We start from the raw sequence: 16,916 nt of genomic DNA, 5'->3' as shown, positions 1-16,916 counted from the left end.
TCAAACTCATCGAGTCTCAATAAGAAATATTGAAACACAATACATGTAACCAAAATCAAATACACATGATACAAGCATTCATTCAACTACAAACCATTAACTAAGCAATTAGACATGATGTACATGATTTCAAGTACTAACACAAACCACAATTTGATTCAAAACAACTATCAGAATTATACATGAGCAGTTAAATAATGCATGTACTTACCAATGCGAAATTAGCAGCTCTATAATGTATATGTGACTTTAACTTCCTTTATTTAGGTTTTCTTTCTTATGTGATGCATGCAATGTCTAAACTAGTGCACATACAATTATTGTTTTGATTCTTTTCTATGTGGGTACTAACACATACTTTACCTAGATCAAGGCAATGTCTAAGGAAGCGGTATATTAAAACAAGTTGTGGCTTTACTCTGGCCAGGCATCAGTCACTAGTCTTGAGTAAGGGACGACCTTATCGAGAGAGAGCTTCTAACACCTCTATCCTGATATATCAGACTTCACTCATGAGTTACATACCTGTCACCCCATGACTACTGTGAAATTTTTTCTTATCTCCATGGTTGGGAAGATGCTAACTTCTATGCTTTAAACAAAGTCCCACGAAGTTAGAAGTATCGCTTACCCTCTCATTATAAGCATCAATAGAATTAATGTTCACACTTGATCATTTTATTATATTAATACTATTGTCTTTCATGCACAAACATAGTTAACCTATCTCGAGGTTGCGTGCCTTCATTTACCGATGCATGCTATTAATGCCTTTTTAACATACATGCCAAGCATATACATCATAAAACATTTACATTCATTCGTATATTTTATATTATGCATTGACTTATCAAAAATTTATGTTATTGAATATAACTCATATCATGCATTCAAATCACATACCACACATTAGCAGTCATGCATTACATAATTCAGTGACATACATTCGCACATTTCAGTGGTAGTCATTGGCATTGGTCATGGTCATGCATTAACTAAATATCTTATAATATATATTGTCAAAACTTCAGGATGTGCATCAACAAAATGTTATCACATTCATTTGTATATCCCACTATAAATAACATGTCAGCATTCGTAAAGGTATTCAATATATCGTATTCAGAAGCATATAATTCATACAACCAACTGGCTCGTTCCCAGTTATGGGTTTAGTTAAGTTGGAAATACGTTGTTGTTACAGCAATTATCCTGCAAAATAAAGACTGTTTTTTGTCCCAATTTTTTGTCAGATGTACTCTTTTTCTGTCATCTTTCAAACCACACAAACTATTCATAAAAACTGCTCACAGTTTGGGAATTATAAATGATTTACTGAGAGGTGTTCGGTTCCAAACTGCACACGACTGAACTTGTTCTCGACACTAGAATGCCAGAAAGGTTTGTTTCTTGTGCTCTAATCAAACACTAGAAAAATCCAAAATGTTTATCATAAATAGCCACACATGTTAGCTTTCAGATGCCAAAACCTTGTTTCAAAATTCAGTGTAAAAAATTCCTCAAAAATTCTGACAACATACATATCTCAGAATTTTTATTGAACCTAATTTCTGTAATTTACAAAAAATTATAGAACTTATGTGGAATTCTGGAAATTTCAAGTACAAAGATAAACTCCATATATTTTATCACTTGTCATACCACGTGTGATATGACAAGTAAAAAAAATTCATCCCCATATTCCACATATACTAAGAATTATAAATCAGACATTGAGAGTTGTCTAAAACAGTCCTACAAAACCGACCAGATTTGTGTTCTTGATTTGCTATGGGCATAGCTCTCAAACCTGCCACCTCCAGGGCCCATTTTTGTTTTGGGACTTCTTCTACATAAGTAAAAGACTCACAAGAAATTTGGCAGCCTTCGAGTTCATAGTTTGGGAGTTATGAGTCTAATACAAAAATTAGTTACATCCCAAACACGAATCTGGTTCTGAATACTTAGTTCAAAATTTTTAAATGCATGCTAAACGAACAACGAAAATGATACAACTCACATGCATAAAATTTACAATATCACATATGATACAATTATAAATAAATATCACATAATCATGGTGTAACTAAAAATATGAGCCCTTTAGTCCCTACATTACCCAATTAACCTATATTCGCACATTTAACCAAAAAAATAGGTTTTTAATTGTAAATGCATATCAATCAATATCTCAACATATTTGAAGACTTAATTATAAGTTTCAAATTGAACATACCACACAATACACATGCTGATATCAGAAATTAAAACAAACAAATTCCAAGAACGTAGTGATTCCTTATAGGCATTTTTTTCTTATTTATTTATTTTCAAAAACTGATTTCTTCAAACCATGAATTTGATCAATACCCATGTTGTTACGGTTTGACATGAGCCCATTCGTCTGGGGTTTTACACCTGATCCATTCCTAAATCCATTTTCCTGAAACATTTTTGTTGGGGCGTTCACTACTGAGCGACGCGTTGTACTCTCTAGGCCCGGAGGCAGTGATAAATGGGCAAGGGTTGCTAGGTCATCGCCCAGAAGCGACGCGTCACACCGGCGCCCGGGTGTGGTGTCAAATAGGCAAGGGTTCCCTCACTTTGTTGGACGGGTGGGGGTAAAGAAGTTAGTCCAAGACCATAAAATTAGGTTAGCCACTTGGAACATAGGGTCTTTAACTGGTAAGTTGGTAGAGTTAGTAGATGTTATGTGTAGGAGAAAGATTGATATTTTATGTCTACAAGAGACCAAATGGGTAGGTGAGAAAGCAAAAGTGATAGAACCTTGGGGATATAAGATTTGGTATACAAGAATAAATAGGAATAGGAATGGAGTAAGGATTGTTATGAGACGTCAGTTTATAGATAATGTAGTTGAGGTCCGTAGGAAGGGTGATAGAATTTTACTTATTAAATTAGTATTAGGTACAGATATTATTAATATTATTAGTGTTTATGCACCTCAAGTAGGTTTAGATGATTCCATTAAGCATCAATTTTGGGAAGATTTAGATGGAGTAGTACAAGGGATATCTTATGGAGAAAAGCTTTTCATCGGCGGTGACCTTAATGGACATGTAGGCATTAGTAGGGATGAATTTGAGAGTATCCATGGAGGCTATGGTATAGGAGAAAGAAATGAAAGTGGAGAAAGGATTTTAGATTTTTGTTTGTCCTATGATATGATCTTAGCAAACACTTGGTTTAGGAAGAGGGAGTCTCACCTAGTAACATTTAAAAGTGGGGTTAATACGAGTCAGATAGATTTTTTCCTACTTAGAAAGAGAGATAGGGGTTGTTGCATCGATTGTAAGGTTATACCGGGAGAAAGTGTAGCTACACAACATAGAGTCTTAATTTTAGATCTTAGAATTAGACAATGCCGCAAAAGAGATAGACATAGGATAGATCCTAGAATTAAGTGGTGGGCACTGAAAGGAGCTAAACAAGGAATGTTTGTAGAACAGGTAGTTAAGGAAGCTGATTGGTGTCTCGAGGAGGATTCAGAATCAATGTGGAATAAGATAGCGGGTGGCATGAGAAAAGTGGCTAAGGAGGTATTGGGTGAGTCTAAAGGCGGTGCACCACTAGGTAAGGATACATCATGGTGGAACGAGGATGTCAAATTAGCTATTAAGGTTAAAAGAGAGTGTTATAGAAATCTAAGTAAGAGTCGTGATAATGAGAATTTGGAGAAGTATATGATAGCAAAGAAGGAAGCTAAAAAAGTAGTTCGAAACGCGAGGGCTAAGGTATATAAGGAGGTTTATGACAAGTTGGATACCAAAGAAGGCGAGAAGGATATTTATAGGCTTGCAAAGATGAGAGATAGGAAATCGAGGGATTTGGGTATGGTTAGATGTATTAAAGATGAAACACAAAGGGTTTTAGTCAAGGATGAGAAGATTAAGGAGAGATGGAAAGATTATTTTGATAAGCTATTTAATGATAGTCATGCTCAAGATCTTGGAGACTTCTCCATTCCTTTTCATGAGATAAATCGTGACTTCATGTGCAAGATTCAAAAGAAAGAAATTGCAGAGGCTTTGAAGAAAATGAAATCAATAAGGGCAGTTGGTCGAGATGGTATACCTATCGAGGCTTGGAAATGCTTGGGAGAGAAAGGTTTAGAATGGTTGACAAATCTTTTTAACTTGATTTGGCGAACAAATAAGATGCCTAATGAGTGGAGGGAGAGTACTTTGGTGCCTTTATATAAGAATAAGGGTGATATACAAGATTGCACAAACTATCGTGGTATAAAACTCATGAGTCATACTATGAAACTTTGGGAGAGGGTGATTGAGTCTAGGTTGAGGAAGGTTGTCATGATATCGGAGAATCAATTTGGTTTTATGCCTGGAAGATCAACTATAGAAGCTATACATCTTCTTAGACAACTTATTGAAAGATATAGAGAGAGGAACAAAGATTTGCATATGGTTTTTATTGATTTAGAGAAGGCATACGATAGAGTACCTAGGGACGTTCCCTGGTGGACAATGATGAAGAAAGGTGTTTTTCTCAAGTACATTAGTATAATTAAAGATATGTATGAAGGAGTAGCAACCAATGTCCGCACTTATGGAGGGGTGACAACCAATTTTCCGATAACGGTTGGGTTACATCAAGGATCTGCTTTAAGCCCTTTCCTATTTGCGATAGTGATGGATGAGCTTAGGAGATCAATTCAAGAAAATGTACCGTGGTGTATGTTGTTTGCTGATGATATTGTTTTGATTGATGAGTCTAGAGCTGGGGTTAATGCTAAGTTAGAATTATGGAGACAGACATTGGAAGCTAGAGGTTTTAAGTTGAGTAAGAGTAAGACTGAATATATGGAATGTCGGTTTAGTAAGCAATGAAGTAGTGATGGGAGTGTAGTGAAGCTTGGTGAGCAAGAAATACCAGTGAATGATTATTTCAAATAATTGGGATCCATCATTCAAAAGTATGGAGAAATTGATGGAGATGTAAATCATAGGATAAAGGTTGGGTGGATGAAATGGAAAAGTGCAACTGGAGTGTTGTGCGATCGTAGAATGCCATTGCGATTGAAGGGAAAGTTTTATAGGACGACTATTAGACCCGCTTTACTATATGGTACGGAATGTTGGGCTGCCAAGAGACATCATATTCAAAAAATGAGTGTAGCTGAGATGCGGATGCTTAGATGGATGTGTGGAAATACAATAAAAGATAAGATTCGGAACAAGGAGATACGTAAGAAGGTAGGTGTTGCACCCATTGAAAATAAGATGCGAGAGAATAGTTTACGGTGGTTTGGACATATTCGGTGAAGGCCTAATGATGCTCCAGTTAGAAAGTTGGAGAAATGGGAAAATATATTAGTTAAAAGAGGTCGAGGTAGGCCTAGGAAGACTTGGATGGAGATGATAGGAAAAGATATGAATGCTTTGAACCTCACCGAGGACATGGCATTGGATAGAAATGATTGGAGGAAAAGGATTCATGTGGAAGACCCAAAATGAATTTCTTTTTTGGTTCATATCGCTGACCCCAATTGTTTTGGGATGAAGGCGTAGTTGTTGTTGTTGTTTGTTGTTGTATTTTTGGGAACTCTTGAGTTTTCATAAAACTGCCTTTTTGAATTAACCTATTTATTTTTATAATTTTTTTTTAAATCATGAAATCCATTAGCCCTTGCTTTGTCAAGGACTGAGATTGTTATCAATTTAAGCTATAAATATATATGTTTGTCATGTATCAATTTTGGTAAGTTGGTTGTGTGCATACATTTGCAGTGGGATTTCTAATCATTGAAGGCATACAAAGATCATTATGAGAAAAGTTTACACTTTACAATATGATTGGTCTGACACACCCACCTCCCATTTAGACCAGAAAATCGTGGATGTAAGTTGTTTTAGGCATCTCAGCTCCAAGGATATTTGATCCTCTGTTTACCTGAAGGTCAGGCCCCATCTAGTTCCAACCTTGTGCATGTTTGAGTTTCAACATTCACATCCATCTTAGGCATAGCATGTTCACCACGTTTTTGTACCTATAACAAATTTAAAAATGACTTGCTTGTTTATGCATCATCTTTTATATATTTTTGAAGAATAAATGGCATATTTATTTAGTTGTGTTTTTTTAATGCAGTCACATAGTTCTTTATCAAATTATTAGATCACCCATGATTGGAGGCAATTATGCATTTAATTACATCATTTAAAAAAAATTAGGCATAAATATATGTGTTGTATGTGTTAACATTCACAAATGGCAACGATTGTGAATAACTTCACACACACCCATGTGTGCATGCACACACCACACAATCACTAAGGTGAGGCTAGTATTATATCTTAATAAGTTCACTCATTTGATTGTTGTTACAAGCACAAAAGTGCTACATAGTTTATAGATGCTACATGGTTAATGGATACCATGTAGTGTGTCAACCACCTTCATTCACAACCTTAATTTTACAGTGATATGTTGTGCCTTTTGGTTTTTGTGGACATGTTAGTGGCATGCAAACTTTGCATGTGTTTACTAGTTTGCATCTCTTAAATTGAATTCACAGTTGTTGCTAGTTCTGGATTATTTTTCTAAGTGTCTGTCTGGTGCGGTTGGTCGAGTACATGGAAGTTTTGTTTATTGACAATGTTGAGAATTTTGCGGTTTATAATTTTGTATCACTATTTTTATTTTATTTTAAACTATTTGTTCAACGTATTGAATTTTGGTACTTTCTGAATCCCTTATAAAGCATGAAAATTGTATTGATTTTTATGGTATGTTGCATTCTACAAGTAAGGATTGGGAAAAATTGGGTCGAAGAAGTGCTTGAGTTGGGACCATTGTCTGGTTATGAGAAACAAGGTCTCGAAAGCCTTAAGCCTGAGCTCAAAGCATCTATCGAGAAGGGACTCAAGTTTGCATGAGAAAATTGAACTTTATGCAGTTCTAAAGTGCCATCCAATTTTACATGATCAGATTGCTACTTTTTCATTATGTGGTATAGCATTTTGATTGCAGGACTGCAAATGGCTTTAGACAAAGAGGCTTTGACTTAAAATCTCAATAAGTAGAACAATGTTGATGACCTGATGCAAGACTAATTCATCAATAATTTGTCATTCTTGGGGCTAAAGGGCTCCATCTTTGTGCTTATTATTTGGGTTTACCTTGCACATTTTCAGTGTCATTCCTCTTGTTATTGTTGTGTTCTTTTGCCAGTTCTAATAAAATACCTATGACTGATCCATGTTTGGATTAATCCTTCAAAAATTGATTTTGAAAACAAATTTATGAAATAGCCAATTTTGAGGGTCTATTAGGAAAAGTTTTTTTTTTCCAAGCCATAAACAGATCAGTCCTAACTTCATTAAGGACTAATACGGGTCAGATCCAATAGAGATTTATGACTGTTACCTATATGTATCAAATTTCCCGAAATTATTTTTAAGAAATCTTTTATTTTTACTGAAATATAGTGTTTTATTAAAAAATAATTTTTGGTTCTTGTATCCCCAAAATTTGTATCAGTCATAATAAGGTTATGACTAATGTAAACTTCAAAATATCAGTCTTGAACCCTTTAGTATTCTCATGCATGATGATCTTAATCTACACATATGAGTTTAAGAATCTCCAACCTCAAATCATCGAAACCAAAGCTGAAATTCGAAATATGCATGTACGTAAGTCAAATGGGATAGACAAACCGAAGGGTTGACCCTCCTCTTATCAACACACCACCACCTCCAATGGAGGTCTCTAGCAATTGGGGAAGAAGGAGAGGTAAGAGGAGATCTAATTTGTGGAGAGAGAGAGAGAGGAAAATAAGGAAGGGCGTGAGCTCCTCTTTATTTATAAGTTATTTGGCACCAAGGCCAAAGGAATAAGAAACTATGAGGATTTCCTATTCTCAAAATCCAAAGGCCTAGGGTCCAGCTAAAATCGTGTGAAAGAGGTTGGGTTTCTAAACCCACTTATATATTATATATTTTTTCTAAAAACATTAGAGGGACTCTCTAACTTACTACTTTTTTTTTTAAATCTTTTTTCTTATTTTAATTAAGAATATAGGGACAGGTCAGACGTCTATCTAGGGGACCCCTCTTAATATATTCTAACATACCTAACTAATTAATTTGTCTTCTTAATTAAATAACTTAATTTGAAGTTCATATAAGGATACTAATTGTTTTGAATAAAGATATTATTATTATTATTATCCCTATAAGAGTTCCAGCCACATAAGGAGGACCCACTAGAAAGGGATGTCCCTCCTTAGGTCAGCCTCTTTCCTATTTAATCAAATCACAAGAATTAAACTCCCAAGTCCATTGTTAATTTGCATTGTTTTCAATTTAGGAAACTTAGTATTTTTTCTCTTTTTGACTTTTTTTTCAAAATAGATATTTTCATGGGGATTTTTAAAATTAATAAAGTAGAGGATGTGCCGAGTAGAATAGGATCACATAGGGGGGGACATCTCACCCTATTGAACTCCTACATTTTTATTAACTCTAATTAAATGTTAAGTTCCATTCCATTTTAATTTCTTATTTAAATTATAATGGATTTCTATATTGGATATCAAGTAAAATATAGATCCAAATTAATTTAGGTAAACTCATATTTAATCTATATCCATATTTGACTTCTAAAAATCCAAATCCAAATTTACATTCAAATTAAATGAAATCCAAATTAACTTTGAATTAAAATTCAATTTCAAACCCTAATTCAATTATGATTCTATTTAACATGTAAATTCAATTTCAAGTTGGCCTTAATTAAATTCTTAAATTTCATCTAAATTAAATATAAATTCATATTTTTTCTATTTATTAATTATAAAAAAAAATCATAAGTATTACAGTATCACTTAGACAAGACCTCTTTGCCTATATAGAAAGGCATCACAGAGAAACTCTTGTGTTAAGTTGCATACTAAGCTATAAATTCGCACTTTAGTCTTCATCTTCATCTTCATCTTTTTCAAAAGACCTTTTAGAAATAGATTTGATTTTTGAGTCAATCTTATCTTTATTCAAAATCAATGTGTCTACTTTTTCATCAACTGAGTTTCGCATGCTCGATAACAAAGAGGAAAAATCTGTAGGCACCCCAATTTTGACCTAGTTGTTTTGTGCCAAAGGTTAATTTTTAAAATTCTGTTGCCCTAAGTCTTTTTGGCATACTCTCAATTTTTACTGCACTTTTGGCTTATAAAACAACATCCTCAAGATTCTTGTCCATAAGACACTTAAACTAAAAAGTCCTACCTTTCAAACATAACAAAAACTATGTCATTTCAACACCAGAACACAAAGTTATAACCAAAACAAGTAGATTTGTTAACCTGAAAAACCTGTTTTCAAGTAAGGATCCACTTTGAATATGATGTTGGCCTCTAAATATGTTGAATTTGCTTTTTTATAGAAAAGATGATTAACTTAGAGGATGTTATCTTTTGAATTCACAAAATCGAACTTTAAAAGGATGCATGGTTTAGGGGTTATGGCTACAACAATTCAGCCTATCAGTGTAGTTAGGGTCATTTTTATCTAACGATAAGTCAGAAAATTTGACCTATCTTTAGACATTGTCTGACGATAAGTTAGAAATTTTGACTTGATGTTAGACCCAACTTTGACTTGTCATTAGAGTCCTATGACTTGTCATTAGACAAAATGAATTATCGTCAGATAGGGGTAAAAAGTCCTGACTTGTCATCTAGTAAATTTGACTTATCGATAGACTACTTTTTGATTTGTTGTTAAGCAAAAAATTTATCCATTTTAGCATGATGCATGTGAAAATAAGGATAAGGCTTATCCCACTTACCAAAACCATCAAAATTCTAGATTGAACCTTCCTTAAACCAAAACATGCTCACCTAGCTTGAAAAAACAAGTTTTACCCATTTACCAAAAGCCCTTTAAGATAAGCATTACAACTTGGCCAATCAGAGTTTGACATATAGTTCAGCCAAGCAATCTGATCGCAATTGATGTGCAACAACTAGATATGGATATCTAGATCCAAAATTTATAAAAATGAAATCCTGAATATGAGATCCAAAGTCTAGGATTCACCTCAAACTCTTCAAATAAAGGCCTATCGCCTATTTCAAGAGATAGATAGATAGATTTAAATAGAGCCTAGACCAGAGTGAGGACATTGCTGCCTAACCTAGACATCCCAACTCTACATGAGCCTACCTGATCCTATCTTAGGTCCCTAGTCTTTACCCACTAGGGGAATCTCTGGTGGATTTATCCCACGGTCACCAAAACCATCTAGCAGGGCTACCCAAGCCCATGGTGACAACTCTCTCTCCCATTTTCATTTATTTTATTGTTTTAGATTGGTTTATGTTATGTCTTGTATTTTTTTATGTTTTTCATGATTTTCTCAAGTTTCCGTGGTGTCCAACATCACTAGAGATTTGTGTTTCATTTTTCTGAGTTCATTGGAAGGTATGCATATCTCGAATACATGAAGATCCAATCTGAGGAGCCATGATCTTGTTGGAGCTTAACCCTCACCACTTGAGGAGGAAAGACGTTCAACTTGCAGGCTAACCACCTACATTTTCACAAATCTGATTCAAAAACCTTGTTTGTTTTTTTTAAACCTATTTGGTAGAAAAGGGATGAAATACCTATATTTTATGAGTCAATCCACCATCATAAAAATAATTGTTTTACTATTCACTTTTGGGAGACCTATGAAATCCATATATTTTCTCCTCACACATGTGTAGAAATTGGCAATGGTTGGGGCAATCCAGTTTCAGATAAGGTCTCGTACTTAATTCTTTGACATGTGCTATGGCCCGACCAGTGATGCCATCACCAATATCTCGGTTGAGTCAATCGGATGTTCTAGACGTGGACGTTCTGGCGATCGAGGAAGCCGACGAGGCATGGCCTACACTCACCTCAAGGCATCTCATGGGCTTATTATAGCTGACCTCCACGATCTTTCAATCATCGAGCCTCCACACGAATGTCCCTCCTTGGCCTTCGATCGACCTCCTGTTGGTGATCGCTACATTTGTTGCACCCTCCGCCAGGATGACGTACCACTATGAGGGATCTTCCAGACTATTGTCAACCCTACCAACAACCCCTATCCTTCACCCTCCCCTCTGGCACCCTTTGTGCCTACACCACCTCCCTCTATGCCAACGACCTCTACCATGCCCTCAAGCTACTGCTCCCTCGTCCCTTCTCCTTACCACACATCGGAGGAAACCTTGACAAAGACAACCCCTATCGAAAGCCCTTATACCACATTGGAAGTAGTTTCCATTACTTTCCCCCTTCCCCCATCTCCCTGTAGCAGATGTTGGATAACCCAACACCACTTTGTCGACACTTCCATTGTTGTTCCCAACCTGAAAGAGAGACCCCCCGATGACCCATGCCATCAACCTCCATATGAGGCAGGTACCTATGAGGTAACACCGAAAAGTAATACGATAACTTAAAAATATTTGATAACTCATTCAGTCTTGGGCTACCTTAGAGAGGGTAGATGGTACAAACTTTATTGGGCTATTGTTTTATGCTACGAGCCATAATATTTTGATTGGTCTCCCACCCACAGAGTTAGGAGAATAGACTGTCAATTTGTCCTAGGTGGTATGTCATATGTCTTCTACAGAAGTAAGATGCATCATATTTATTTTTGGCCTCTAGGATTTTCTCTCATTCTTTATATCACCATTTTTGGAATAAGATTCATATAGTCATTCGAGGTATTAAAACATATAGCATAACAAACCCCTGAGTTATCTCATTTGTCTCGATGTAAGCAAACTGTGTGTACCCATAGGGGGTTAAACAAGAAAAATATAAATCTTTACTTGAGCAGCTTTACTTTAGTGAAATTGTTATTGAAGCATGTTTAGATCATGTTAATTCCATGTTAAACTTTACATGCACTGAGTTATATTCTGTGTGTAACTTCCAGATGGTTGTGAATGCTTAATGAATGGTTTTGTGATATTTCATGAGTTTATTTACACATGCTTTAAATACATATAATATCATTTTCAAATGATGTATGCTCATTTATGTTGACACTTTGTTTACATGTCTTAAATATCTGTTTTCTACTGAGACTTGTGAAGTCTGACCCACATATACTACCAATTTTACAGGTCATGAATGAGCAAGCTTGAGCGGTTGCAAGATGCTACAAATGGTGCCATGGTTTCCACATTTTCTGAGTGACTGGTTTATTAGTTGAACATTACTTAAATTGATTTTGACAAAACTCAATGTAAACATTTTATTTTTAATTTATATGTTGAGTGACATTTAATTCAAATGGTTGAATGCTTATGTCTGATGTGAACACTTGTAACCTGCCCAAGATTTTAACCTACCTAGATTTAATATTTTCATTGTGTTTGTTTTACAAATTTTTTTTATTATATTTTTGGATAAAATTAAAACTTTGGTATCAGAACCTAGTTATAGAAATTGTGATTTGAGGCCCATCCAAGCCACTTGACAATGCTATGTAAGTAGAATTCAGTTTACTTATAAATTAGGCCTTTATGCTCAAGTTCGATCTACCACCATACTGTAGTGTCAGGTGATATAAGAAAAAGAGAAGAGAAAAAGACATCAAAGAGGTAGGGACATCCAAGAGAGAGAAAAAAAGGCGTCAGAGGGTAGGGACACCATAGAAAAATAAGGAGAGAAGAGAGAAAGAGAGAGGGGGACGACTAGACCTTCTTAGAAAACTCAATTCATTAATCAATGATTTATACGGCTCCCCAAGATCACCTTATAAAGATGGAGCTTGGGTTGCACCCTACTTGCATAAAGAAACCAACTAAATTATGACTTTTTAGACAAAGATTTCTCACAAGAACAAATCAACTAAAAAGAAGATTTAATTATTTAACTAATTACCACTAATTAACTTCTAGAACTAGGGAATGTCCGATAGGACTCTCTAGCATGGCACACCCCCTTACATGGACCCCATTCTTTAATTGACTTGGTCTCTAGGCTTGACATGTGTCTTATTTCTTCTGCTCTTAACGGGGACTCTGGATCTTTAACTTGTCAATAATTAGAGAAGCTATGTCAGTTATCACGTCATTATCATGGGACCCATACTGTGTTGGTCAACCCCCATTATCCTCTAAAAGTAACGTCTAGATCCTAGGCACTGGATCTAGATCTACTATCATATTCTAGACCGTAATAAATCCACCACACTCCGATGTATCTTGTCCCCAAGGTCCAAAGTCTAGAAATATCTTCTTCAGATAAAACTCCCATTCCCATGTAGTAGTCTCTTTACCTTTGTTGTCCTACTCTACAAAATGTTTTTGCATCATACGATCATACTTGTGGAGTCTATTGTTGTTCAAAATACCAGTGGGTTAAGGATCTCGACCCTCATCATGGGGAGCTTCTACTACTACAGGTGGCTCAACACAAAATGACTTAAGGTCGGACACGGGGTATCCTTACCTCACTGGGCAGGGCTAGGCGATAGGCTAGCTTTTCAACCCGCTTCTCTATATGATACAAATTGATATACTTCAGCAGAAACTTGTGGTAGTTCTAGGCAAAGAGGGTCTTTTGGCCTCTGGGCTTTCTCTTTAACCAAACTCAATCTCCTACCTGAAATGTCTTGTCTGTACGACCCATATCATAGATTTGTTTCATACGTTGTTGGGCCTTGACAATATTTTGTCTCAAAGTAATGAGAATCTCATCACATGTTCTCATACCTTGATCAACTTCAAAACATGCAACACTCCTGTGCTCATAATTAAGTCATCACCAACGATGGTGAAAACTTGTACAGTGCCTCAAAAAGAGTCATATTAATGGTTGAATATTGACTCATGTTGTATGTATATTCCTCCCAGAGAAGAAACCAGAGTCATTTATTGGGGTGGTCCCCTACAAAACACTGGAGATACGTCTCGGTCACTGACAATGCTCCTAGGCAAACCGTGGAGCTTAACCACATTACTCACAAATTGGTGTGCGACCAACTCAGCAAAATACTCTTTGGGCATTGGGATAAAGTGTGTGTTTCAAAAAATGATCCACTACTGTCATAATCACATTCTTCTTCTCACACGTTGGTAGAGCTTCCACGAAATCCATGGATATGTCCTATAAGGCATGCTCAAGAATAGGCAATAGTCTTAACAACTCAGGCGATTTGATAACCTTGTATTTGTTCGACTAACATACCAAACACTTACCAAACACTTCTATACATACTTGCAGGCATAGCCCTTCATACCCAACCAATAAAACAATGCCTTCAGTTGTTGGTATGTCTTGGACACTCCTCTATGTCCAACATAAGGAGTATTATGCACTTTATGCAGAAGACTCCAGAGTACATCGCTCTCAAGCGGAATATAGATACGTCATTTATAGAACAGGTCCCCACCTCTAACCGTGTGGTTATGGTGACTCTTTGAATTTGAAATCAACTCTCTCACCATCTGTTGTATAACATTATGGTCCTTCTGGGCTGCACATGTTTGGTTCCAAATCGAACAATTAATAGTGGTGAGAAGGTGTAAACCTGAAGACTCCTCGAACTGTCTGGATAGGTCATTGGCTGCAAAAATTTCCTTGCCCTTCATGTACTGGATTTCGAAGTCATATCCCATAAGTTTTGCAACTCATCTCTGACACACTGCCCCATAATGTACTTTACGCTTTGGTGGTTGGTACGAATCATAAACTTTGACCCCAAGAGGTACGGGCACCACTTTTCCACAACTAATATGGTGGCCAACATCTCCTTGTCATAGGTATACAAGGGTCGACTCCTGTTTGGCAATGTCTTGCTCATAAAAACAGTGTGGTGTTTCTCCTGTGAGAGGAGAACACCAACCCCATTGTCACATGCATCGGTCTCCACAACAAATACCTTGAAGAAATTTGGCAAGGAAAGAACTGGGGCTCGACACACCACTTCTTTCAACCTCTTAAAAGCAATAGTTACCTTTTTGAACCACACAAAACTGTCCTTTAAGAGGGAGGTCAGGGTTGAGCTATTAGATCATAATCTCTCACGAAATGAAACATGTGAAGTGCTTGAATGGTTTGCGGTAGGGGCCAAACTTTTATGGCCTCAATCTTTTTTAGATCAGCCCAGACTTTGGATCCAAAGACGATATGACCAAGGTAAGTTACCTCATATTAGAACAAATGAATGCCAATATTTAGTTTAAATCCCAATTACATAGAGTTATAGTCCTAATTTCCTAATTGGGTCCCTAAATCTAAGTTTAGGTCCAGATCCACAAGTCCTAGTAGGTTGATTCTTTCTGTTATGAGTTATCCCATAACAGAAATTAGTTCAATTCTTCGTCCTACAATGTAGTCTGACTTCGTTTCCATGATGCTTCCTACTCTATCATTTACTAATAGAAAATTTCTTGCCCTAAAAAAAACAGAAATTAATTCAATTCGAAGCATATCTTTTTAATAAGTAATGGTAATGTGGCAAATAAATAAGAAATTAAATCAACAACTTTGTTTTTTTAACTTTGCTAAGTGCTTGAACTAAACTCATCTGATGTGAATGTCACCAAGCTAAAGGGAGCAGCATGGATGCTATTGTGCTTGGGGGCTTGACGTTTTTACACGAATGAGCTCACAAGTGATTGGTGTGGGCTTTATCTAATTATGAAAAAAAAAATCAAGCTATCAGCCTATCAATAAGCTGGTTCAAGTTGAAAATAATGTCACTATATTTTTTAATATTCGTGTTGGGGTTTGGTGGACAGCCACCAATAAAACTAAGATATGGGTAAAAATCAGAAATACATTAACATGGAGATTAAGAACCCAAACTGGAAGTTCATCCTTCAAGATTCGGTCAGTTCCCAAGGTCAGGACCAATTTTCATACTCTCTCTCTCTCTCTCTCTCTCTCTCTCTCTCTCTCTATATATATATATATATATATATATATTCACCATAATATGTTTGCTTGCGGAAATTTTGTGGGTTGTTTTAAATCTCATTATACGGATGCAGTCTACATGCTCAGTTTTATGAGAATGAGCACGAGCTCTCGGCAAATTACGATGCATAAACATGATTTTTTAAGGCTTGAAAATCGGTGACTGAGAATTAGTGTAAATATTCGAGCATCAAAAAAGTGTTTTTTGTTGGGAATATATGATCAGATAACCGATTCCTAGCAAACTGACCGTGCCAAACACAACTATAAGGTTAGATTTGCGAAAAAGCCATAAAAAATACATAGTTCACACTATGGTAAACTATATTTCCAGCAAATGTATTCTAGTGAATATATATATATATATCTCCAAAGTGAAAGCTATCAATTCTTGGAATTGACAGCTACCACCACTAGAAATGGTATTTGCCAAATTCCATTTGGATGCAAATGAAAAGGGTAAACAATCTCATATTCTCTAAAAGGACCAAAACAAACATCACCCTTGTAATTTGGGAAACTGAATTCCTCATCTCGCGTTCGGCTCTCAAACAGAGCCTTGAAAGGCCTTTTACCAAGAAACCATTTTTTATGCTCATTATTGCTGACCATCCATCTCAACATTTTTTCACATGAACAATGCACCTATCTCGAGAAATGCCAAGATGAATGGTTGTCGGGTAAGACGCTGCATGCCAGCTATGCAGTAATGTTGCATATAATGCTAAGTCTTTTTACCAAAAGGTCATTTTTTATGCAGCAGCGCTGTATGCTTAGAATGCAGATCTACTGTTGATAACCATCTATCTCAACATTTTTTTAGATGGATACCACACCCATCGGCCATCACAGGAAATGCTAAGATGAGCGACTGTCAACCAGGTCGCTGCATGCTTACCATGCAGCGATGCTGCATATAACGTGTAGTCTTTACGAAATTAGTGCAAAACAATC

Source organism: Nuphar pumila, chromosome 1 (genome assembly GCF_984573655.1).
Source record: "Nuphar pumila chromosome 1, dmNupPumi1.hap1.1, whole genome shotgun sequence".
NCBI lineage: Eukaryota > Viridiplantae > Streptophyta > Magnoliopsida > Nymphaeales > Nymphaeaceae > Nuphar > Nuphar pumila.
This window is presented reverse-complemented; position numbering follows the sequence as displayed.